This window comes from Herpailurus yagouaroundi, unplaced genomic scaffold, assembly GCF_014898765.1.
Source record: "Herpailurus yagouaroundi ecotype Mexico unplaced genomic scaffold, PumYag 184, whole genome shotgun sequence".
NCBI lineage: Eukaryota > Metazoa > Chordata > Mammalia > Carnivora > Felidae > Herpailurus > Herpailurus yagouaroundi.
The window spans coordinates 19,180,526-19,207,460 of NW_024412415.1; the positions used below are offsets into that span (position 1 = coordinate 19,180,526).

Genomic DNA, 26,935 nt, shown 5'->3' on the forward strand with positions numbered 1-26,935 from the left:
GCCTCCAAAGCACACTGTAAGAAGCGTAGGTGGGAAGTATCATTATGGTCATTTAGGAAAACGTAATCTGCTGGAATAGTCTACCTTGCAACTGGTGCCCTTCACATTGGGGCTGAGTGGCTAGTGGTCAGCAGTGCTGTAGGGGTGGGGAGCAGATTCTACTATGGGTAGACAGTTTAACTAAATGACCCTTGATGTTTCTTCCAACACTCAGATTATGACACTATGAAAAGGCCAACTGAACCTAGGTGATCTGAAGATATCATGCAGCCCAACTGTGTAGCTTTGTGACATATAAGAAAAGGGGCAGGAGAAATGGGATGTATGGATAAATTGAAGATGCCAAGAGTGTAATCGTAGGATAGTCTGCGTCCAAATATTATGCCCTTGTCTGCTAACAAGAGCAACAGACTGTGACCTCAGCCAGTCCTGAGGTGTACTGTTCTGGCTGGTGAGGAAGGTGGCAGCTTATACAGGAGTTTTATGTTAAAGACTAACAGCAGGGTGAAACCTGAAAGCTCCAGTTGGAAGGGGTTGTACTCTCTGCCATCCCAGAATGTAGGCTCATGCAAAAAGCTGTGACCCTTTGGACTAATAAGAGTTAAATGCAATTGTGTGTGTGAAAGGGCTTTATAAACTGTAAAGTGATGCATCAGAGTTGTTTATTGTGTTGGGATTTCCATTCATACAGCAGAGACTTTTGCAAACGAAGCCAAACCCTCTTTTGCTTTCTGGCCCACATGTGGATTGCTTACTTTTGGTCAGATTATCTTTCCATGAAGTGGTCTGTGTGCCTTTCCTGTGAGCCCCTTAATATTCTTAGTCAACCAGTTTGGTTAAAATAACCAATAGCAGGGGCTGTGTCAGTGGACGCAGCTGGGAGTGTATTGCTGTGGGTCTGCTCGTTGTCTCATATTGTGTCCTCTCCTCATTAGTTTTTCAAAACCAGGCACTTTTTCTGCTGCCCTTCGCTGGGCTGGCTTCCAACAGTACCTTGCTCTGGGGCAGAATTGTACTGGCGAATACATAATTCAGTGGTTTGTACTTTGCATCTATTAACCATGGCACCAAATGCAGGAATGACACAATGGTGAGGCTTTTGCTTAGATAGTGTTTTTTCTGAGTGAAGCTTAACATTCAAACCAATTTATAGTTCCTTTGCATAGTAGATAAGTATCATAATAGTCTTTTAATAGATGACTCAACGGAAATACATACATTATAAGGTCAATGTCACTGCAAATTATTACAAAAGGTCCAATTCAAGGGTCCTAACTCCCCATGTCTAACTTTTACTACTAGATTATGCATAGTACATAGTAGGTATTTGAAAATATCTATTGAACTTTATTATATTATCAATAGGTAATTAAATAAAATGCAACTTCAAGACTTTTTTTTTTTAATCCAAGACTGACTTAAAACAGACTCATTCAACTTATTTGGAAATCTCTGGCAGAATAATAACCATTATGTTTCCATTGGATAAATGATGGCAGCCCAATAATGTCTCAACTAACTAAATATCATATTTTTAATTATATTTAACTTGCCTTATGCTAGTTTTGGAAGTAGCAAAAGAGCTATTGATGTAAGTCTTTCTTTCTTTTTCCATATCTTACACTTCAAAGATTTTATTTTGTTATACAAAGTATGAATATTCATTATTATACTCATTCATACAACAAACCTAAGGATCTGTTCGTATAGATATTACTCCCACTTAAAAGATAGGAATCAAAAGGCTAGAAGAAATTTATTGGGAATTTGATCTTAGGCTCATTCTCTGGTTTGATTCTCTTGCTATAATCTATTATTTTTAAGTAACAAAATAATAACAATAGCAATAATAACAATAATAACAATAACAACTCTTTATTGGGCATTTATTGTATTCCAGACTCTGTGCTAAACATTTCACCCCCATTATCTCATATAATCTTCACAACAGCTCTTGAAGGAGACACTGTTACTAGTTTCATTTTACAGATGAATAAACTCAGACTGTGAGAGTTTGGGTAACTTACTAAAACTACTAAGTGAAAGAGATGGATTTTGAAACTATACCCAAGTCTTTAACCACAACACTGTACAATTTCTCATGCCAGGTGCCATGGGAAAAAAAAAATTGGAGATGGTGGGAAGGAGTGTGGGTGAAAGACATGGGCATGTACAGACTTTTTTTTTTCCTAAAAGAGCATTTTAAATTACACAGTTAAGATTCAGTCATTATGTGAGTGAAACCCGTACTCTGGGAAACTTAAAGCTTCTCTCCTGCCCCCCATTCCAGTGTCATAGACCAGTTGGTGTTCAAGTAGGAAGGAATGTGCTCTGGAGTGAATTTATATTTTATAAGATGGAATAGGCCATTTTCATGCCCCATTCACTCAGGCCTGTTCTCTATCTGTATTCTGATATCACCTAAGCATCTGTCCACTCAAGGGTATCATCCAACTTGGACAGGCCAGCCCGTGTAAACCACACTTTCCAGTTGCCTGGTTATCATTACTAATGTATCAGAATGCTTTCTGAGAACTTCTGTGCATCTTTCAAACCAGTGAACCACAGTTTTCTTATTCGATGTCTTGTCTCTAGAAATTAGCCTTCTTGTTTAATGTGATCCTTTTCCTCTGCCTCACTCTAGTTCTTCATGGCCTCCACTGTTTGCTGCACATCGGCTACTGTCATTGATGCTTCAGGCAGTGATTCGGAATATTTATTAAGAAGTTTTCTCTGGGAGATCTTTTGTCCTGGTCTTCAGTAACCCAAAGTTTTGGGAAATAGCAAATGAGTCTAGGAACTTAACTTAGCCTGACCCTGGGATGTCAAGGTATATATAAGATATTTTAATACAAGTGTTGTCAAGTTAAGCAGAGGAAGACCAGGTTCTTGAGTTCCATTATTATGATACTATTAAACTATTAAACTTCCCATAATAGTGTTGAAGATCACATGATGACTGATTTTCTAAGAGACTCAACAGTATGTTGGAATCACTATTGTTGATAGCTGGTGAACACACACACACACACACACACACACACACACACACACACACACAAACTCATGGCCCAAATATTCTTCCACTGTTCCTTTCTGAACCTTAAATATGACCTGGGTCCAGACACTTCCATTTCTTTTCTTTTCATTCTATCATTAAAATACATTTCCTCTTCAAGCGTTTTTCTGAATAATTTTAGGTTGAAAATTCCCCTAAATTGCTTTTTACCTAAACAGGAAGCTCCCAGGGTTTTCCAATTACTTGCTATTCCATGTCATGTATAATCATATTATATAAGTAACTTTAGGAGTGTGAACTGGGGTTGCCAGAGTCTGAATTTTTGTGTCCCACAAAATTAATATGTTGAAATACTAACCACCAAAGATGATGGAATAAGAAAGTGAGGTCTTTGGGAGGTGGTTAGGTCATGAGGATGAGGCCTTCATGGATGGGATTAGTGCTCCTACAAAAGAGACCCCACAAAGGTCCCTCACCCCTTCTACCATGTAAGGACACTGTAAGAAGTCTATGACACAGAAGAGGACTCTTACCTGACTGGGACGGCACCATGATCTTGGATTTCCAGCCTCCAAACCTGTGAGAAATATATCTGTGTTGTTTATAGACACTCATTTGGTGGTATTTTGTTATAGCAGCCTGAACCAAGATGGAGTTTGTCTATAAATACCATCATCTTTTTTTTAAAGTTCATTTTGAGAGAGAGAGAGAGAGAGAGAGAGAGAGAGAGAGAGAGAGAGAGAATGAGAGAGAAAGAGAGAGAGAATGAATCCCAAGCAGGCTCTGCACTGTCAGTGCAGAAGCCAACAGATGAGTGGATCTGGCTCACGAACCATGAGATCATGACCTGAGCTGAAGTCGGACACTTAACCAGTTAAGCCACCCAGGCACCCCTATAAATACTATCATCTTGAAGGAACCTAAAATTTCTATACATGTTATCCTTAATTATCTGCCATAGTAATATTTTCAAGATTATAATGATTTCTTTCCAGCTTAATCCAAAGCATGTCATTTGATCTTTATGTCTTTTCTTTGCAATTCTTAATATTATTCACCATTCTTTTCAATCTTGTGAAAAAATTTTCCCTAATAAATGGTTTCCCTGTTTTTTTCCCCACCTCTCTGATTTTTTTTTTCTCCTCATGTGGGGACATCAGTTTTGGGTTTGTTTTGTTTGTTTGTTTGTTTTTAAATAATTACTCAAATGTGGAGCATCCAGGTACCAGGACGTATATGAAATCATACAGGGCTCTTCTTAGGCCTTGGCACATAATGAAATTTGACATGCAAGATTTTAAATTTGCCTGGGGTCAATGATACCTGTATTCCTTTTAATTTCTCCCTTTTGGAATGGTAATATCTATCTCATACCTGTCCACTTTGGAAGCAGAAATTTTTTGTTTCTAAAAAGTTTGTTACTAAGATGGATAGAGGAGATTTTTTTGCTTCAGAATGATCCATACCTAGAATTTTACCCTGCCTTAATTTAGATGATGAGACTGGGGACTTTTGAGCTTATGGTATTTAGGTAAGGTTTTTGAACATAAAATTAATGCTTTAAAAGCTTGAGACTTTGGGAGATTTTTGTATTGGGTGAATGTGTTTTGCATGTGGGATGGATTTTAATTTGGGATGGCCAGTGAGAGGATTTCATTGTGTTTAATGGCGGCTCCCCAAAAATGTGCTCACGTGAAACCTATGAACGTAGCCTTATTTGGAAAAAGTTTTTACAGATCTTATTAAATCTGATTAAATTATTTTTAGATAATATCATCCCATATTATGTGGCTGGGTCTAAATCCAATGACAAGTGTTCTTATAAGCAAAAATCATGAAGATACTTGAGAGACAGTGAGTAGAAGGCCTTGTAAAGAAAGAGGCAGCTTGAGAGCTCCTGGGTGGCTCAGTTGGTTGAGCATCCAACTTGGTTGAGCTCAGGTCATGATCTCACGGGCTGTGGATTCGAGACCCACATTGGGCTTGCTGCTGTTAGCATGGAGCCCACTTCTGATCCTCTGTATCCCCTCTCTCTCTGCCCCTCCCCTACTCACAGCTCTCTCTCTGTTTCTCAAAAATGTATAAACATTAAAAAAAAAAGGAGGCAGCATGAAGTTATGTATTGCAGGAGCCAAGTATTGCCTGGAGCCTCTAAAAATCTGGATGAGGAAAGAAAGGATTCTCCACTAGAGACTTTGGAGAGAGTGTGGGCCCTGCCAACAACTTGATTTCAGATTTCTGACATCCGAACTTTGAAAGAATCAATCTCCATTAGTTTTTTGTTTTTTGTAATTTTAAATTTTTATTATTGAAATATAATTGATATACAATGTCATATTAGTTTTAGGTGTACACCATAGGTTCAACAATTCTTTATGTTAAGCAATGCTCATCACAATGAGTGTAGTTATGATCTGGGGGACCTCAGTTCTTCTTCTTTTTTTTTTTTTTTTTTAGAAAGAAAGAGGGAGCACAAGCTGTAAAGGGAGATAGAATCTTAATCAGGCTTTGTGCCCAATGCGGAGCTTGATGTAGGGCTCAATCTTACAACCCTGAGACCATGACCTGGCCCAAAACCAACGGTCGAACACTTAACTGACTGAGTCACCCAAGTGCCCCGGGACCTCAGTTCTTGCTTATCAGCTTTAATTTCTCCAGAATCTCACCCTGAGATTTGGGAGTTTTGTACCATTGCTGTGTAGATGACTTTGTAATCTGCTTCTCCAACTTAGTTCTGTAGCCTTTATCCTGCTGTTTTCTTAAGATCAGCATATACCAAATGTAACCCATCATTTCTCCACCCAGATTTTTTTTTTGTTTTGATTTGTCCATTTCTTTTTTTTTTTTTTTTATGTTTATTTCTGAGAGGGGGGCAGGGCAAAGAGAGTAGCAGTCTCTGTGTGAGAGCTCAAACTCATGAACGCTGAGATAATGTCCTGAGCTGAAGTTGGATGCTTAACCAACTAAGCCACCCAGGCACCCCTTGATTTGTCCATTTCTGAGAAAAATTAAGATTAAAATTTAGGTTAATGTGGACTGATATGGTAGCTGACAAAATTAGAAGAAAGGAATGTACTTGCAAGAATTTTCCAGGGAATAAATATAGGATTTAATGACTGGTGAGATATAAGGAATGATTCAAAGATAAAGACATTATTAGTAGCCTAAGCATGTCTTCAGTGTCCTGGAAATAGGCTCCACATCACTTTTGACTCCACAGTTTGTTCACACCTTACCTCCTTTCCCCAACCAGCCAATGTACTTTTAAAAAACAGCTCTGTTTTATTTTTATCTTCTACCAAGCCATCATAGCTGTAGAATTTTGTTAAAAGAATGAGTAAATGCAATGAATTGATCTCACTTTCAACTTTTCCTGAGGAGATTGATGTGAACTTCCAGTGGCTGCCAGCTGCTTTGAAAGCTCATTCTCTCAATTCAGGTCTCTGCTGACAACTTTTGGAGGCCATTGTTTCCAATTTGTGGTGAGAATATAAAATCCACGTGATTCTTTCAGCAGCCCCCCATCTATGTCAGAATGTTTGGAAACACAAACATTCCAGGTCTTGGTTAACCCCTGCTGAGAGGTCTGACCCTCTTCTGCCATTTCTAGCTCTGTTCATCCCTTCACCAGGGCACTATGTGGCCCCTGTGGTGGGCATCAACACAGCCCCCCAAAGATGTCTACACTCTCATCCCAGTAACCTGTGAATATTATAGGTTACATGGCAAAAAGACTTTGAAGATATGATTAATCTTTTGTTGTGGGAAATATCCTGGATTAACCAGGGCACCTAGTATAAGCACAAGTGTCTTTATAAGGGAAGAGGAAAGCACAAGAGTCAAAGGAGGAGATGTGATAATGGAAGCAGAGGTCAGAATGGTATTGCTGGAAGGAGACCACCAGCCAAAGAATAAGGCCAAGCCTCTAGAATCTGGAAAAGGTAAGAAACAGATTTCCCACTGGAGCTTATGGGAGACATGTAGCCCTGTAAGACTGGTTTTTGGATTTCTGAAATCCAGAACTGTAAGATAATAAATTTGTGCTGTTTTAAGCCTCTAAGTTTGGGATAACTTGTTATAGCAGCTGTAAGAATCTACTAATCCCCTAAACCAATATTCTTCAGCACTGTTACCCTAGTCATTGCTTAAGACTCACCCTTCTAGGGGCGCCTGGGTGGCGCAGTCTGTTAATCGTCCGACTTCAGCTCAGGTCACGATCTCGCGGTCCGTGAGTTCGAGCCCCGCGTCAGGCTCTGGGCTGATGGCTCAGAGCCTGGAGCCTGTTTCTGATTCTGTGTCTCCCTCTCTCTCTGCCCCTCCCCATTCATGCTCTGTCTCTCTCTGTCCCAAAAATAAATAAACGTTAAAAAAAAATTAAAAAAAAAAAACTCACCCTTCTGTTTATCCATTTTCCTTCAGACTCTCATCCTTTCACATTGCTTTGTACTTCCTCTGCTCATCTAACCTCCCACTGATTCTCTTCTTCTCAAAACTTTTCAAATCCTGTAAATTCTCTAGACTTTCTGTTACGTTGCACAAAACCTCCCCTGTGTTCTCAGGCTCTCCACCAAATATGTTCCCTAACTGCTAGCTTTAACTGTGAAATGCTCTTTCCTGAGGACACCAACATCCCTGAAATTCCCTCAAGAAGATGCCTTTATCTTTCTTACATTTCCAAGTATCTCACTTCCAAAAATGTATAGCTTGTCAAACATTACACTTCTATCCTGTGTAAAAATCCCTGGTCCTTACAGACTACTCATGATATTTGGCCACATCACTCTTGATTTCTTGTCATTCTCATTTTCTAGCCTCATGGTTACTTCCTCCTCATTTATTGAAGATTTTAACCCTGGGTCAGTGAATCGTATCTCTGTCCCAAGCTCTGTTGTCATCTTGGGGATTTGAGAATTCTTAAGAACAATGTAGCCTCACCAATCCATTTCTTGATCTCTTATACTCCAGTAACCTTCATCTCCACTCTAGCCATTAATTTCCAAGGGCATATTCTGGGCCTTTTCATCACTTAGAATTTCTCCTCCTCTGAAATCCTGCATTCAAATATAGTATAAAAAACTAAGTCAAAAAATTAAACATACAAATAACCAGAATGTATTATCTAGCCCCACGACACCCCACCTCAAAGGAAATATCTGTTCTTCTCATGATGCCTGGTTTAGTAAATGGTAACACCATTCACACATGTGTCTAAGATATCACGTGGGTACTGTCTTTAATTCTTTTTAAGTGTATTTCTTTATTTTGAGAGAGAGAGAATGAGCCAGCAGGGGAGAGGCAGAGAGAGAGAGGGAGAGAGAGAATCTCAAGCAGCCTCTCTGTGCTGACAGCAAGGAGCCCGATGTGGGACTCCAACTCACGAATCATGAGATCATGACCTGAACCAAAACCAAGAGTTGAACGCTTAACTGACTGAGCCCCCCAAGCGCCCAGGTACTGTCTTTAAGTCCACCTCTGTCTCCCAATTTTCACATCCAGTCAGTCACTATAAACTCCTGCGGAGTTTAACTTAATCTCTGAAGCCTGTCCTTTAATCTCCAGCCCCATCATCATTACACTAAATAAACTTTCTTCTGGATCACTGCTGATTTCTAATTGTTCTCTCTCCAACTGACTCTCAATACCCCTTAAACTCAATTCTTTACAGAATTTGGGTGATCTTTCTGAAATATGTTACAATCATGTTACTTCTCTGCTTAAAATGTTTCAAGAGTTTCCCATTGCCTTTGTAATAAAGTTCATCTTAATGTATCTTTAATGACTGACTGCTGCTTACCCAGGTAGCTTCATCTGGTGTACCTGCCACGTACTGTCTTTTCTCCCCTACCACCGTTAAACAAAGTCATTCTAAAGTGGTGAATTACTTTAAGTTTACCAAACTAATGTTGCTGTTGGTGTCACTTTGAAGCTTTTCTACATGCTGTTCTCTCTAGCAATAACTCTGTTTCACACCTTTTCTTATCTGATGGCATCATATGTCCTTTGGATCTTAGAGAGCCAGTTGCTTTTTCTGAAAAGCCTTACTTTATTTCACATCCGGCATCCTCATCTCATCATTGAAAAAGGCTCCTTTTTCATGGAGCAACCTGTACATATATCTGCTGTAGCACTTGTCATTCTCTACAACAACTCTCTCTTGAGTTATCTCTTCAACTAGTTCATAAACTTGAGGAAGCACTGTGTCCTTTTTGGTCATGAAGCCTCAATGCATGACATAGACAATCCGTAATTTTTACTGAAGTAACAGATTAACTAAGTATAGATTTGTGTTCCTAGATACACTATCTCTTATTTTCTTTATTAATTTGGGGCTTCTTGTATTTATCCTAATTGGAGCTAAACTTGACATCTAGATTAAATAATGTCTTTTTAAAAACTTTTTTTAAATGTTTATTTATTCTTGAGAGACAGAGAGACAGAGCATGAGCAGGGGGGGAGCAGAGAGAGAGAGAGAGAGAGAGAGAGAGAGAGAGAGAGAATGTGAAGCAGTCTCCAGGCTCTGAGCTGTCAGCACAGAGCCTGATGCAGGACTCAAACTTGTGACTTGTGAGCAGTGAAGTCATGACCTGAGCTGAAGTCTGACACTTAACCAACTGATCCATCCAGGCACCCCCGTTAGTGCTTTAAAATAAATTCATCAGGGGCACCTAGGTTGCTCACTTGGTTAAGTATCTGGCTTCAGCTCAGGTCATGATCTCATAGTTCATGAGTTTGAGCCTGTGTCAGGCTCTGTGCTGACAGCTCAGAGTCTGGAGCCTGCTTCTGTCTCTCTCTCTCTCTCTCTCTCTCTCTCTCTCTCTCTCTTTCCCTCTGCCCCTCCCCAACTTGTGTTTTCTCTCAATCTCACTCTCTCTCTCTCTCTCAAAAATAAATAAGATAAACATTTAAATAAACATTTAAGTAAATAAATAAATACATAAACAAATTTATTCATTATTAGTCACAGGATCAATTTACATGCTTTTTGAAAAATTAGAGTACATACATTTGTAAGATATGTGAACACATAAACTTGCAATAACTGTAGTATCTTCTAGACTTGAGAACTGCTCATAGTTTGAGAACCTTTTGATAATCATTAAGATCCATTCTACCATTAACAGTCTCTGGTTTTATTAGTTTAGGTAATTTCCATTCACTAGTTAGACAAGAGCTTCTCCCTCTCCTTAATTCAGCATTTCCTAAATTTTGTACCATGGAAATCTAATGGTTGATTGAAAAAAGGTATTTCAGAATAAGCAGTTTTTAGAAATGCACATTACATTAAATAAGCATTAAATTTTTTAATGTTTATTTATTTTTGAGAGAGAGAGAGAGATAGAGACAGAATGTGAGTGGGAGAGAGACAGAGAGAGAGGGAGACAAAGAATCCGAAGCAGCTTCCAGGCTCTGAGCTGTCAGCACAGAGTCTGACACGGTGCTTGAACTCACGAAATGTAAGATCATGACCTGAGTCAAAGTTGGATACTTAACTGACTGAGCCACCCAGGCGCCCTGGGAAATGCACATAGTATTATCCTCTTAGAGATGCTTCATGTGTATAAAGGCTCTGAAAAATACTACAGTAAAGAAATTTTTTACATGATTCAATCCAGCATTTCCCAATGTTATTTGTCAATGGAGCAGTTTTTTCCCCCAATGGAACACTATTAACATATGATATCTTGGAGCACTGATTTGAGAAAACATGATTTGCTACATGTTACATGTTACTACTGGGTGGGGCACTCTCGGCCAAGGGGACAAGAGATCCAAGAGCACCACATACCACTGATTTTTGTAGGCATTATGTATTTATCATCAGCTGGGGACCAATGCTGAGTAGATGTGCATGGCAGTATGAAAGATTTTGATCTGGAGACGTGGCCACCCATGCAAATCACATACTCACTGAACCAAATTCAGGGCATTGTAGAAATACTGAAAAATCCATTTGACCTCCCAGTGTAGTTGCAAGTCTTTCTGTCCTAAAGATATAACCATGCTTTGCAGTTTCTCAGATGCTGACCCTTAAGAAGTGCAGTTTGCACGAGGAGGCTGATTCTATGCCAGCAGAGAAACACTACTTTCAATGTGATGTGATGAGTTTTCTGCACAGATACCTCTGTAGTCTTTGGCATCCCAGCCTGTACTAATCCACCACGTTTGCCAGAATAAGTGCAGAGGATCTCAGTAATGTCCCTGGTTCAGCACAGACATACTTAGTATCCAAGGCAGGCTCGAGAAGAGATGAGGAAATTCTTCTGGGCGTAGCCCTAAGGTCAACAAATTGGAAAAAGCCACAACTCACCCTTGGGAAGGATTAAATACGCTGACATCCTCCAAATTGATTTACCTAGATCAGACCACATGTTAATGAGGCAGGCAAGTTACTCTAATTCATCGTTAGTATTCTAAATGCAGAGACCTTTTCACATTAAAGGGGTGGGACCACGGATTCAAATGAGCATTGCTTACTTAGGGCTTGTCACTCACCCTGCCTGGACCAGTGTCCTCAGAGCCATTTACAATCTTTGTCCTCTGAACTGCACCAAAAAGAACTGGACATTCAAAGAACACAGCTCCCAAGAAGTGAAGTGAGTTTTCCTCCTCTGTTATCTGCACCTCTGAATAGAGATACATGAATGCTCTTAGCCAGCAAAGTGTGAGCATTTAGATTTCCTCTGGGTGCAGACATTTCTAAGTGCTCTCAGAATTTCTGTTATTTGAAGGATCCCTTGAAAATGTCTCAGTCACTTTTCAAGACTGATTCCTCAATGGCACTGAAACACTATTTATACCACAGATGCAATGTCTACAGATCTCAACTTTGTCCAAATTGTGAGTTGGGAGGGAAGGATTTCTTCATGGCTTCACACCTATCACTGAGCTTTATCCTCACAAAAAGGTGAAGTTCCTGCCTATATGACAGCAATATTTATCAGTATGTTATAATTCATACACATACAGTACTTTGTAAACTTAATAAATTATTAAGTTTCCCTAATAGGTAAATAAATACATAAGTTGAAGAGCCACATAGTAAATATTTCAGGCCCTGTGCTCTATTGCAACCTTTCAACTCAGCTGTTAATAGTGTGAAAGCCACCATAAACAGTGTGTAAACAAATGTGTGTCACTATATTCCACTAAATTTTTATTTATGGACAACAATGAAATTGGATCTTTGTATTTTTTATCTCAGAAAATATGATTCTTTAAAAAAATTTTATTCAGTGTGCCTTAGTGGCTCAGTTGGTTGAACGATTTGCTTTGGCTCGGGTCGCGATCTCACAGTCTCTGCGTTTGAGCCCCTGTGTCAGGCTCTGTGCTGACAGCTTGGAACCTGGAGCCTGATTCAGATTCTGTGTCTCCCTCTCTTTCTGCCCCTCTCCCACTCTCTCTCTCTCTCTCTCTCAAAAATAAATAAACATTAAAAAAAAGAAAAGAAATTAAAAATTTTTTTCAACAATTAAATAGTGTAAAAACCATTCTTTGCTAGTGGGGTCATACTAAAACAGGTGGCAGGCTTCATTTGGCCCATAATTTATTGAACCCTGCTTTAACCCATAGCTTTGAAAATAAATCATAAAACCTCTTTGCTTATGTTTCCTTCTTAAGTTTTTTATCAACATTAACTCATCCTACTTGATTTGGAGAGAAAATCAGTGGAACTATGAAAACACATACAGAACAATTATTGCAGCATATAAATATGAGGAATTTCACATTTTACTTTTACAGAGTTATAAAAGTAGTGAGAAGACAAAAAATCAAGAGACATCAAGACAATTTTCCTTGCAATATGTACTTTGAGAAAAATTGCTATAATTATTCATTTACTTTCACTACTCTTTGACTTAATTTTTTCCTAGAAAAATGTACTCCTAGATTCATAATGGATTGTGAATTTTGCTTTCTAACAAATGACTGTTCATTATTCATAGTCATAGAAAACCCCACAATAAAAATTACTTTTTCTGATTACAAAAGCTATATTTGTTTATTTTAGATTACATGGAAAATGCACAAGAGCACAGTTTACTTCTAGTTCAAAAAAGATGGGGTTTAAAATCAAGGGATTAAAAAAAATCTTTTCTCATGTGTCGATAGCCATTATATAAAAGTTTTTCTGTTGGCAAATCAAATGTCAAAACGCTTGGCTAGGAGGCTTATAGTTTAACCCTGCGCCTAGACCCAGGGTGAAGCAAAGGTCTCTAATTCTAAATATTTGTTGGTAAATGTTGCTCCACTAGCTACTTGGAAATCAGTTTCCATCAGATTAGGTAAAGCCTGCTAACCAAACAAAGCAGCGGTTGTAACTGCAGTCAGAAAACAGCCTGTTTTTCTTCTTCCTGTGCCTATGCTGCATCAGTTTGTCCCTGGCCTCAGTCCTCTCCCCTCCACCTTCTTTGGTATAAAATGTCTTTGGCTTGCAAAGCAATATCAGTGAGTTTATTAGTACATTTTATGACAGGCTCACTATGAGCTGTGTGCGGCACAGGTGTTCATTCTTTCAGAAGGCCCCATCTGTGTGACTGGGCCTTCTTTGAGTAGGCTCACTTATTGGCAGGTAGCTCAAAGCAACACCCCTGTAGCTTCCCTTTAATGGGAATATGAACATTGAGAGGGAAGCTGTGGACTTACAGGGCTTTCTTGAAGCAAATTCAGCTCTTTAAAGAAAAATAACAACAATTCTTTGCCTGCAGACCCCTCTTCCCTGCCCCCAGTGCACACCCCCAAATCAGACAGGCCAGATGTTTATGAAAACTGCAGTTTCCGCAATCAAAAGTACAACATTTACCATAGCTTTTATCAAAGATTTCAATTCCCCTCATCTTAAGGAAAATGACCCTTTTATTTTGTTGTGGACATAAAATTATGGCCCTGGGAAAATTGGAAGCATTTCTGTTGAGGGAAATCAATTTTCTCACTGCCATATATGATCAACATGTCACAGCCATCACCCAGATAATAATAGTAAAGTACAAGTAAAATGGCTGGTAATACTGGCTATAAAGATAGCAAAAGATAGAAGCAAGATAACACCCCCACCCTCCCCTACCCTTTTTTAAAGCATGTTTGCAGAAAGGAAAGAAGAAGACAAAGATAAGCCTCTAAGGGTTATTTTTGTTCCCTAATTTTCTTCCTTCCCACCCCACTTTCTTCCTTTTGCTAGTGCTTTCTAGAGTGTAAGTATTTTATTTTGTGTACTAATCGGCCAAAGCATTAATGAAACTGTAGAGATATGTGTTCTTCCTGGAAAAGAGTAAGCACTTTATGTGTAAACCACTCTGGCTGCTTTTCAATCATCCTGTTAATGGGTGGCTAATTGTCAAAAGATGTGACCAGAGCGGGATGACCCAAGAGTGTGTTTAGGGGGGAGGCAATAGGGAAAGTACAGAAGCAGCTTCTTAATTTGGATCCAGCAAACAAAAGGAAACATCAAATCTGACCTCGCTGCTGGAGTGTTAATGGCTTTCTCCCATCGCGCCCCCTGCCACTTAGCATCTTTTGTGCCCCACCCTGGGAAGCTTCCCGGCAGAAGTGTGCATTAGCAGAACTCTACAGTTACAAAATGCTGCTTACTACAGACAAGGGAAAAAAAAACCTTCAGTGATTAAATGTTCTTTGGACAAACACATCCATAGCTATAAAAGTACCATTTTTATCTCAGGCAAGCCTCTCAGTGATGTCCCTGCTGTGGCCACCAGCACAAAGGAGTGTTTTACCTAGAACGTCAGTGAAACCCTTCAAAGAAGATCCAGGTACTATCTCTCTTTATAGAAAAGTTGGCCCCACACATGAATATGGGAAGATAAAACTTCATTAATTCAGGCCAAGACCATAACTGAGAAAACAGCAGACAAGGTTTTAGCAAAACTCTAAATATTTTAAATAATTTAACCATTTACAAACAAAAAAGAATGAACAAAAATAATCATAAACAAATAAGCAATAGCAAAGACAAAAACCTAACTGCTTATTTTGGAATGAAAATGAGAATGGGAAGTAAGAATGAAAGGGAAAAATAATGACATCTAAGCTCAGGGAATCTCACCGATATAGTAAATATGTCTGCACAAAGATGTTCTTAGAAGTATTATTTAGAATTGAAAATAACCTATATGACTAGCAATAAAGAATTTAGAAAGACAAAGTGTGGCATATACGTTGGATAACATGTTTTGCAGCTATTAGAAATATTGGTTTTGGAAAAAATAATACTTCAAAAAATATGAAAAAGCATATACTATAGTTTTAAGTAAAAAATAGTAAGTTATAGCCACTGGAAAAAAATGCAAGCTCAGGAAAACATACCAGAAGGATGTTATGGTTGTGTTAGGATGGTAGTATTATGGGTGAAATATGCTTCCCTTCTATTCCAATTGGTAATGATTTGGATATTGTATTGATTAAAAACAAAACAAACAAAAGCACAGAAAAAAAAAGCCCCAAGAAACTCTTTGATGGGGAAGAACATCATTCAAAAAGGAGCCTTCTTTTTTCTCCACATTTTATTAGAATTTTTCCTGTTTTTAGGTGGTAAATTCAAAACAAAATGACACTTCAGGCTCTTTCTAGCCTAGAAGAAGCTATGTCACTCTGCTTCTAACAGCAAAGGCTCCAATGCCCTCCCAACTCAGACTTTAGAACGTCATATGCTTCTGTACTGCTGATTCCAGATGTGACATGGAATTTGGAGATTTTAGACAATGCCTAATGTTAAATGACATTTAAGTAGATAATGTCTGTACTCCAAAATCAGCTTTTTCCCCCCATTTATTTTATACCATTTCCTCCAAAACCTGTTTTTCCTTATACAGTGAATGTGTGAATAGTTCATCTGAAAGTTTGTTTCTAGCTAAATCTCTTCTTTTTAAAAGACTAAGAGTTGGGGCACCTGAGTGGCTCAGTTGGTTGACTGTCCAATTCTTGATTTTGGCTCAGGTCATGATCTCATGATTCATGAGTTGGAGCCCTGTGTTGGGCTCTATGCTGACAGTGTGTAGCCTGCCTGGGATTCTCTCTCTCTGCTCCTCCCTGCTTGCATGCTCTATCTCCCTCTCAAAATAAATAAATAAAATAAAAAAAAATAAATAAAATAAAAGACCAAGGCTTATCTGAGGTATCCATATCCCAGTCCATTTTCTGTTCACACTTCCACAAACGGGTGGACTATCTTCAGGTCACGATGCAAGTTCTGCATCAGGAAGCTACCGTCCTAATGGAGGAGACTGGTTGCCTGTTGGCCCACTTATCACTGTGGCTGATCAGGCTCTCAACTCTCCAGACAGTGGGTGGACCATGTGTTGGAAAAGATCAAACTCAGTGGCTTATTGGAGTGGAATGGTTGGGAGAGAGGTGTTCAAAGAACACTTCCTGTCAGTTAGTAAAAGCACATCAATAAAAATAAATCAATGCCTACTTGTTTTCTAGGAATCTGCTTCATATTCAGCAAAGGCTCCCATTATGCTGCATTTCTAATCACGTAGCCTAGAAAAGATGTGGTTTAAGCTAGAGTAAAATATCCTGAAGAAAAGCATTACTCAGATTCTGAATGTTGCTTTGTGCACCAAAATATAAAGCAAAGATAGACTCAACGAAAAACAAATGAAAATGTTCTGTGACATATTTGGGAAATGGATTGTGAAAGAATTGCATTGGACTGGATAATTTAGGTTTGATTCCTGACTTGTTAATTTACCTTCTGTGTGGCTTTGATTCTTTCTTCCCCTCTTAGGGTGTTAGTTTTATTAATTGTAAAGCAAAGGACTGAACTAGATCAGGGGACTCTAGGTGGAACATACACCACCACTCACCTTTGCAACACTTGTAACAGACATTGTTAGTCACTTGTGGCTCTTTCTTGCTGAGCCAAGCTGAGGCCTCAGAATCCATTTGATGGTGCTCTTGGAAGCCATTACTAATCAATAAGTTTAGATATGATGGATAAAACTTTCCAATTACAGACAAAAATGAGTTCCTGAGTCTCTGACCCTCCATGACTCTATATATTTTTTCTCAGTCCTTAACAGAACAGAATTAAGATCTCCTCTTTTAGATATCTAGACCACAAGTACACTGACACTCTGTAGGCTGCAGATCAACAGTGGTCCCAATTTACATGTAAGTGGTACTGTGTTTCAAGAATAACTGTGCTAAAAGCATCAGTTTGTCCAAATTCTGTTTCCCTTTCTAGTAGCCAATTTGTACCAATGGCAGATAGCTAGTGTTTCTTTGTCTGGCTTGAGTTCCCTGGCAATCCATACTACTACTATGTTATGTAGTACAGTAAAAAGGCAGCATTATTAATTCTTACAAGTGCAGGGTGATATTCATTCATAATTTTAATAGTTGACTTAAAATGTTATATATAATTTTATTTTCTTCCCAATCCATAAAAAAACAGAGCAATATTGACCCCTTATATAGATCAGCTGTTATGTGTTTCAGAATCCAACTGAACTGTCGCATTATATGCTCATGCTATGAAAATACTACCATGTCCCTTCTCCAAAACCTGAGCTTGCTCCCACTGATTCATTGGGTCCAGACCCATGCTTTGTTCTTTGTAGCCTGTTATTAGTTGGATTTATCACTGTGCCCTCATGTCTCATTATTTATCTTTACAATGTTACTCTGGGCTTACTGTCTCCTTTCACTGGCCTGGGATCAGGGTGAGGCAAGTGAGGAGATGAGGGTGCAAAATCTAAAAAAGCAAGATCTCAGAGTTGTGCCTTCTTAAATTTTGCACCCTAGACAGGTCATTTGCCTTATTGTAGTTCTGGCCTTGCCTTGTGTGATCAATTAAAAATAGCAATTTTTATTTCTTTACTGGTTTTCAGCTCTTTAAAGTCAATTCACATGTGTGATCTAATTTTATTCTCTCAGTCCCTAAAAAGGCCAATAATTGATTTCCCCCATTCTACGAGGATACACATATTTTAGTTTGAGAAAAGTTAAAAGTCAGGAAGTATTAGAACTCACTATCATGTGTTCTGAATCTGAGCAGAATATTCTTTCTAGCAGAATGAAACCTCACCTCCTTTTCTGTGTTCTGTGACAGGGCATGCCTTTCTCTTCCTTCAAAATCCACACTTTCACTAACTTTTCAGTTCTAATTACTTCATTTATTCCAAGATTTTTCCCATTCCCATGTATTATTCCTCATTTGTTTTGCAAATGTGTATTACGTAGTATTACCTCTTACCTTTTTGGAGGCATCCTCTTTCCTTAATAGGTTGAATATTTTTTGAGATGTGAATGATGTGTAATACATAAAATCCTTTATTTCTATAAAGTGTGAACTTGTAAATGGACTCTGTGAAGGATAGAAAGATTTGTATTTATAGTCAAGTTTTATAGATGAGGAAACTGAGTGATAAGGAAGTATGAGGACAGCTAGCAGTTATTAAGGACATCGATGTTGCAAGGACTGTGCTTAACAGTTAACATACAACATTTTCATGGATTTCACAAACCAATGAGGTAGTTGTTGGTATTCACATTTTAAAGATGAAAAAACAAAGCTTTAGAGAAAATAGCCAACTGCATACAATCATAGCACTTATAAATTCAGTGCCAGAATTCAATCCCAGGTCTGGCTCTATAATCCATGCATTTGAATGATCAGTCCAGGGCTGCAGAACCAGTGATGGTCAAATTGGAATTTGGGCCTGCGACTTAGTTCCTTTTTTATTGCCCTAGTCTGCTTCTGATTTTCTCAAAAGAGTATAGATATTTAATGCCTTTTTATTGTAAGTGAACTGATATTATATTAATTTTAGCTTATCTTTACTTTAATAATTTAAATGTCCCCTTACTCAAAATGAAAGCCTAAATAGAAACATTACCAATGTCTACATCTGCTACTTGGTTATGGGATGGATACAATGTCTTTGGAGAATGCAAATATAAAGATGGCTTAGTAGGATGTAGGCTTCATGTCTGTGTCTTGCAGGTTAAGAAGCATAAGAAAGTTTGTGATTATTAAGCACAGGTGGATCCCTAAGGGCATAAGAGAAGTGGGTTGTGGGAACAGTATGGCACAGGGATGGCAAATAAGCAGCATGACTAATCTATCCCAGCCTTCTTTCCAGCGGGGCTCTGCAGTGCCTCGCAATCCATCTCTGTACAGAACTCCAGGCAGCCACTACCCATAGACCAGGGCTGACTCTAGAAAGAAAAGTCAACTGTGAGGTGAAATAGACTTAGTTACCAATCCAAAAATGCTACTTATTGGCTGAGTGGCCCTGGGCAGGTTATTTAACCTTGAAGATCCTCCATCATCTCATTATTAAGTAGAGGTAATGGTAGTACCTTCTTCCCCAGGTTGCTGGCAGGGTTAAAATGAGATACATATAGCACAGGCCCTGAACAGACATTAAGTATCCTTGCAAAGAAAATAGAGAAAATGCCTCTTTTAACTTTCCTTTCTAATAGCAAGTTATCCACAAAATAAAAAATAATAATGCAATATCTGGCCCCATCTTTTTTTGTTTTTTGATTTCTGAGCTTAATCAGAGTAATTTTGAGTTTTCATGATTTTGTTTGTTCCTTTTTAAAGGTGTAATGCCATGAGTTCATGGAATTTAGAGTCAGCCAGACCTAGGTTTGAGTTATAATTCTGTCATTGACTTGGAAACTAGGGATAAATTGCTAAACTTACCAAGCATCTGTCTCCTCATCTATAAAACAGGAATGACATTACCTATACCACAAAGCTATTGTGAGATTAAAAAAGACAAAACACATAAGCCATAAATCACTTGGTAAATATTCTTTGTAATCATTCCTGTAAGGCAGGTCTCTAAGGGGCACCTGTGCCCATTCCAGTGAAAGGAGCCATCTGGCCATGACACTGCACTTTGAGCTTGTCCTGTTTAGTGCGACCATTGTGCTAACTGCTGTTTACCCAACTCTGATGAAGTTACTCAGTTCTCGTCCTTGGCTGCTTCCTGGCCTTTGTGCAATATCTCCTGATTTGAGGCTGGATCCCTGCAGATCATATGACCTGGTCACAGCAGAGATGGTTACGCTTTAACTTGCGTTAGTAACCAGTGTTATGAACTATCAAGTGGAAAGAGACTGAAGGTGCTGGGGATCAGAGTTGGGGAATATCAAGGATGCTGTTCTACCTAATCTTTTGCATCTGATTCAATAATTATTGATTGCCTACCATGCACCAGGCTCCGAGGATATAAACAGGACATGGCCCTGCCTTGGGGAGCTCAGAGCCTGGTGAGATGTAGCAAGAATAAATTTTCCTTTATATGAACAGTTACACAAAAAGTAAGTTGGATATAATAAGGTTCCTTCAAGAAATATGTGTAAGAGTACACATGCCCACTTCAAAGAGAGTACATTTCTTCAACGTTTATTTATTTTTGGGACAGAGAGAGACAGAGCATGAACGGGGGAGGGGCAGAGAGAGAGGGAGACACAGAATCGGAAACAGGCTCCAGGCTCTGAGCCATCAGCCCAGAGCCCGACGCGGGGCTCGAACTCACGGACCGCGAGATCGTGACCTGGCTGAAGTCGGACGCTTAACCGACTGCGCCACCCAGGTGCCCCCAAAGAGAGTACATTTCTTAAAAGATCCCTTTGAGATTGAAAGAAAGAGAATACATATTTCTTTAAAGAAAAATAGAACTAAAAGCTACCAAGACATACGCAGACTTCAATGTATATGTATAATTTTTGTGGAATATATATTGAAAATGATATAATACATATATTATAATATATAATAACTTTAAAACTCAGTGAACTTTCACAAACTGGACACACTTAAGTAAACAATAAGCAGACTGAGAAACAGAACCTTACCAGCACCCTAGAATCTGCCCCATCATGTCCTTTCTGATAGCATCAAATATAGTTTTGTATCTGTGCACTTTATATAAATAGAATCATATAGTATAGTATGCATATTTTAAGAACATTTTCCCATCAAATTTAAATGTATTATTTGATGCTTTCTTCATTAAATTAAACCAGGAAAGGTTGATTTACTGTGTAGCATAGGCTTGAAATAAAGTATTCTCAGGCTTACATAAACATTTCCAACTGTTTCTGCCCAGGATGATGTCTTAGTACCTGAATGTTCTGATTCTGGAGGTTACACTTCAGAATGTGAACTCATTCATTAGAAAAAGCTTTATTTGATGGAGGGCCAGGTACCTGCTTCCCAGCAACACAGCTTAAGTAAATGCCCAACTCAGACAGTCAACATTACTGTCTCAAAAATCTTTCATTCTGACATATTATCACACATTTGTCATTAGGGAACTGCATACTCACATATGTCCATAAATATTTGGTCTTAGTAGACCCAGGTTGACCTGCTTGAGAATCAGAACAGGGAAAAATCTTATCTCTGTCCTTGGAAAACATACAATTAAATGAAGGGAAAGTTTGAATGTGGCCTCTGAGAGACTCTGTTTCCCTGAAAACAAAAATCATTTTGCTCTAGTCAATCAATAACTACATGGTAAATGTGAATCTTAGGCTCAGAAAGAGGTTATCGGCCACAACATTTCTTAACACTTTCATAATGTTATCAGGAATTAAAAGGTAACATTTATCAAATATTTACAAGTTGCGTGGGACACAGCACAGTGTAAACATATGAATCTGATAATATCCAAGCTACAGTTTTAAAACAGATCCAAAAAAATCTCAAAAATGTTTGCTCTTCAATGATACATTCTCCATCATTTAAAATTTAACCATTGAGATGCTCTAATGACATGTGGAATGGGTCACACCAGGAAGAATGTATCTCAGGTGAAAGGTCAATATCAACAGAGATGAAAGAGATTGCATTAGGCAGGTTATGCCAACCAGGAAGGACAAACATTTTCTACATGAATGTAGGAAAAAAACCTATTATATAATGGAAAATGTGAGGCAAATATTATTTTATTTCAGTTGATTACATATGAAAGGTGTGTGCTAAAGTACACAAAAAAGAAATAGTCCTGTCTTCCTGTGGTTAACTCCATTCTGTCTTTTGCTGTATGTGGTGGCATTTGTCCATATTTTGGGTGGACAGAAACCTCATTTATCTTTCTCCTTCCCCAGTCCCTTGAGCACTTTGCCTCTGTATTAGGGCTTTGCCCAGTCCAGAGCCTCCATCACCACTTCCATTGTGGTGGATCTTTTATTGCATTAATTAGAGATGGTCTAGAAAAGGGGAGGAAAAGGAGCAGGAAGAGTGGAACATAAGCTGGTAGACAACAATCTTTAGAAAATATAAGATCATTAGCTGGAAAAAAAATAGAGTCACATAGCCCCAATACCTCAATCTCCGCACCCCCATCCTCCTGGTGAACTTGAATGATTCAGGACATTGCTGTTCAGTTTGTACCTCGTATACTGCTGCCGTCTCTGTTGTGTTTCACCTCAGGGCCATGTGTGATGGCCACAGCTCAGACAGAAGTGGAGTGGGCCTGACTAGAGAGTAAGGTATATAGCTATAGTGCTCTGAAAGATTTAGGACAGTGAAATAACACTTTCCAGAAAAGAAAATTTCCTAAAGTAGATTTTATTGGTGGAGCATTTGTTTCTTTGCTTTCAGAGTTGAAAGTGCTTACATTGTGAATTTCTTAGCCTTTAAATCTGAGAAGTGTGTTAAGCTTTACAACGATGGTGGATGGCAGCTAGAAATTCAAGGTTGTATTACAATGGTAATTGGAAATAAGGCCCAAATGGCCTTGTAGAAATAAAACAACAACAACAACAACAACAACAACAACAACAACAACAACAACAAAATGTTTCTTTCTAAAACACAATAAGTGAAGATTTTTATCAAATATGGGAAGAGAAACTGGGGACAAAGAGAACCAGAACTTAAATATCATGAAACATTGGGCAACTACAGAACAGGCATACATACATACATTTTTTTTATTTCAGCATTTTGCTGTGAATGAAATACTGCAAACTATAAAAGGTAATACTTTGTTTTTATTTACATGCATGTAATCATAAGCTTTTTAAATTGGGCAATATAATGTAAACCAGACACCAGTTCATTAAATTGGAACTCTAATGGATATTCACCCTGTGTAAATATGGGTGGGAAAAAGGAGAGCTTTAGAACTAATTGACTTCCTGCCCCAGGCACCCAAACATCTTTCTGCAACTCTGGATTTGTCCCTCCAGGATACTACTGCCAAAATGATCAACACAAGGTCCCAAAATAACAATTTATTCTGCCCAAAGGACATTGTGCCCTCAGTCTCCTGGCCAGATGAATTGGCACAATTACATCCTTCTCTCTTGCTTTCCCCCTCAGGATATCCTAGGTGTCAGGGCTTTACATGTTGCGATGATTCAGAGCAAAAAATCTGCTAAGAGGAAAGACGGTGCTACAAGCGTCTTCTTAGATTCTTAGGCCCAAACTGATGGAGCGAAACACAAATCCTCCAATGGTCTGTTTCCTTCAAAACTTCGCTGCCCCTCAGGCACATCCACAGATCAAGTGGAAAGTTAATCCTTTCCTGACTCCTGACACAAATATGTTGGCGTTAACCAACAACAGCCCCAAATTAGCCGATTTTAAGTCTTCTTTCCCTTCACCAAGAATTAGCAACTTAAAGACCATTGTGCAAATGCCAGTTAATCTGCTGAGCTCCAGTTCTCTGTCTGAAGGAATCCAACAGAAAAATATACATTCATATCTGCTTTTGAAAAAAAATTTTTTTAACGTTTATTTATTTTTGAGACAGAGAGAGACAGAGCATGAACGGGGGAGGGGCAGAGAGAGAGGGAGACACAGAACCGGAAGCAGACTCCAAGCTCTGAGCCATCAGCCCAGAGCCGGACGCAGGGCTGGAACTCGCGGACCGCGAGATCGTGACCTGAGCTGAAGTCGGACGCTTAACCGACTGAGCCACCCAGGCGCCCCTCATATCTGCTTTTGGAAAGAAAACTCTGTTCAACATGGTTGTTGGATCATTTCCTCTTATTTGCTTTGCCTCTTTTGCCTTAAAACTCTCTTCTATCAGCACATTCTTTGGACAGAGCTGTGTTTTGGGGGGAAAAATTTCCTTTACTCATTTTTCTTTCTGAGTCAGACTCACTGAGCTCTGCATGAACAGACCCTTTCATGAGGAAACCCCACAGCTCACTCTCAGGATGTTCAGGAACAGGTGTGTGTCTGCTGAAAAAGCTTTTCTCAGTATAAATAAGCTCAAGGTAGGGTTCTTAACAAAGAGCTGGGAAGTTGGAAGAAGGTGGTCATTTCCTCAGAGGCTCAACATCTGACCCCACTGAGGTCCTCACTTTCAAGTACTAGGATGAGTGATTCTAAAACCCACACACAGGTGGGCACTTGAGCAGTGTTTTTGACCCTGAAGAGCTGCCTGCTAGGGAATTACTCACAGCAGTATTTCACTGCCATTTAAAGAAAATGGTTTGGTTACTTCCTAAAGTGAGGGATAGGGAGAAGAAAAGGGCCAGGTAGATTGTTCCCAGTGAAAACGAAAAAAGAGGAGAGATTTACATAAGTCCTTAGTAGTTCTTTAAGACTAAACTCTTACTTATAAATTTTTTTTAACAAATTTAGAAATAGATGGGATTCTTACCAAGAGGGACATAGCTTTCTATTGACTTTTCATTTTAATGAGGATTAGTTTGAAGGATCACCTTCATTCTCCATTTATTTGCTCATTTGTTCATTCATTCAGTCAATATTAATTATTAAGTGCCTACTTATGCCAGGTGTGGTGGCAGGTATGGGGATACAACAGTGAGCCCAACTGGTCACCTCTACCTCTCCATGTAGGTGAAAAACAAGAAATGGATCAACTAATCACACAAATAAACATGAAATTACTAAGCTCTCCAAGGGCAGGGACATGGGACTATGCAAACCCGTAAGAGTGTTGTTCATCCTAGTTAGGAAGGTCAGGAAATACTTACCAGAGGAAGTTATAATTGAGTCTGGATGTGGAGGGGGAGTAGTACTCAAAGAACTGAAGGTATGGCTGGACTGGGGAGAGCGAGGATGAATGGGAGATAAGATAGAGCAGAAACAGACCTTTAGGGATGGGATCGTGCAGGCTCTCATTACCGGCAATGTGAAGGCATGGATGTTATCCTAAGAGCAATGGAAAGCTATCAGGGGGTTTTACACAGGAGAAATGATAGGATATGATCCAAGATGACATGACGTGACATAATACTATTAGGTTGGATTTCTGTGCCTGCAGCATGTTGGTGGTGGTAAGAACAGAAGGGCAGGCAGGCTATCAATAGACTGAAAGAGACCAGAAAGGTGAGTGGTACAGGTTATTTCATTTAGAAATCTTTACACATTAATTAAATCAATCTGATACAAGGTAAATCAGATTTTTTTTTTTTTTTTTTTTTTTTTTTTTGGTCTAACACCTCATAAAATTCTTCTTTGGGACCTACTTACATTTTCCCACTCTCTTCCTAAGAGATCCTTCCCTCTGTTTATTCAACAGAAGATTTGCTTCTGCCATTTTATAAGCCAAAATCACTTAGCCAAACTGCCTAAGAATCTTTATTTGTAAAAGGGCTAATTATAGTCTCCAGGCTTTCCTTATGGAGTGAGTTATTATGAGTGTAATCTGCAGTTATAGGTATGAAAGTTACCTGTACACTAGAATACATGAGATCAATGTAGGTTGGCATTATTGCAATGCTTCTAATTATGTGTGATGTCTACCTTCTCTGGGAGTTAATGGAATGTTGATATGAATATTCTGGCAGGAAAAATAAGTTTAGGTGCTTTAATTATGATACTCATCAGATTCCTAGATAAGGCAATTAGTTCAGAATTAATGGAGCAAAACAGAGACAGACCCAGAGAGCAAATTGGGGCAACTTTGTAGCCACAGCCTCAGGTCTCTGGATATTATGAGACTATACTCCAACCCATTTACCATGGTGAAAAGGCATGTTTAATCCAGTAGGTGGCAACTGTGTCCTCAGAATGCATCCATTCACAACTGTGAGGAGTTGGAAAGGCTCTAAGAACTGAGAAATGAGGGTTGCCTGGGTGACTCAGCTGGCTAAGTGTCCGACTTCAGCTCAAGTCATGATCTCGTGGTCCATGAGTTTGAGCCCCATGTCAGGCTCTGTGCTGACAGCTCAGAGCCTGGAGCCTGCTTCATATTCTGTGTCTCCCTCTCTGTCTGCTCCTCCCCCTGCTTACACTCTGTCTCAAAAATAAATAGACATTTTTTAAAAAGATTAAAAAAGAACGTAGAAATGATATCATTGTTGTCTTTGGGAGGCACTGGTAGAGAAGAGCCTCTGGTCTCCCCAGAAGAACAAATAGCTATGCTTAATTAACCTCCACCTTCTGTTTGTGTAAGCAGGCTTAGGATTTGATCAAACAAATCTACTTTAACCGGGGGGGGGGGGGGCCACATCTCAGGGAGGGGAATAGGTAGCAGAACAGTCATGGGAGAGAAGAAAATAAAAACATACCAAACTTATTATAGAGCTTTCTATCCAAATTCCATGGAGGCCAAGCTACTGCAGGAATCTGGGTCTCTCAGATACTTCTGTTCTCTGTCCTCTTGCCCCTTTTTCATTAAATTTTGGCATAATCTCTGATGACTTTCAGAATAGAAAGAGCCTGTTCATTTTCCAGGGATGCACTAGGCAGTCATGAACTTGATTGTGTAGAGGAGGGCAGAAAAAAGAACTAAGGTGTTGGGGGCATCCTCTTCATCTGTGAACATCACCTTCCACACATTGAGAATCAATTCTAACTTTATAACCTTCTGTGTTTCTCCTAAGGTCATCTCAAATTGTATTAGAAAAGTACTCCCCTGGGGCGCCTGGGTGGCGCAGTCGGTTAAGCGTCCGACTTCAACCAGGTCACGATCTCACGGTCCGTGATTTCGAGCCCCGCGTGGGGCTCTGGGC

The 26,935-nt window shown here is 39.1% G+C and overlaps 1 long non-coding RNA gene across 1 annotated transcript in view; it reads right to left on the reverse strand.

Annotated features, from left to right (window-relative positions):
• Positions 1-7,315: 7,315 nt before the first annotated feature.
• The window catches only part of LOC121042109 (uncharacterized), a 37,105-nt gene continuing 17,485 nt past the window's right edge, over positions 7,316-26,935 (reverse strand). The window contains exons 3-4 of the long non-coding RNA XR_005795976.1: positions 7,955-8,070; positions 7,316-7,360 (exon numbers count right to left, since the gene is read on the reverse strand). This is a non-coding gene — a long non-coding RNA (uncharacterized LOC121042109). The remainder of the gene's footprint in view (positions 7,361-7,954; positions 8,071-26,935) is intronic.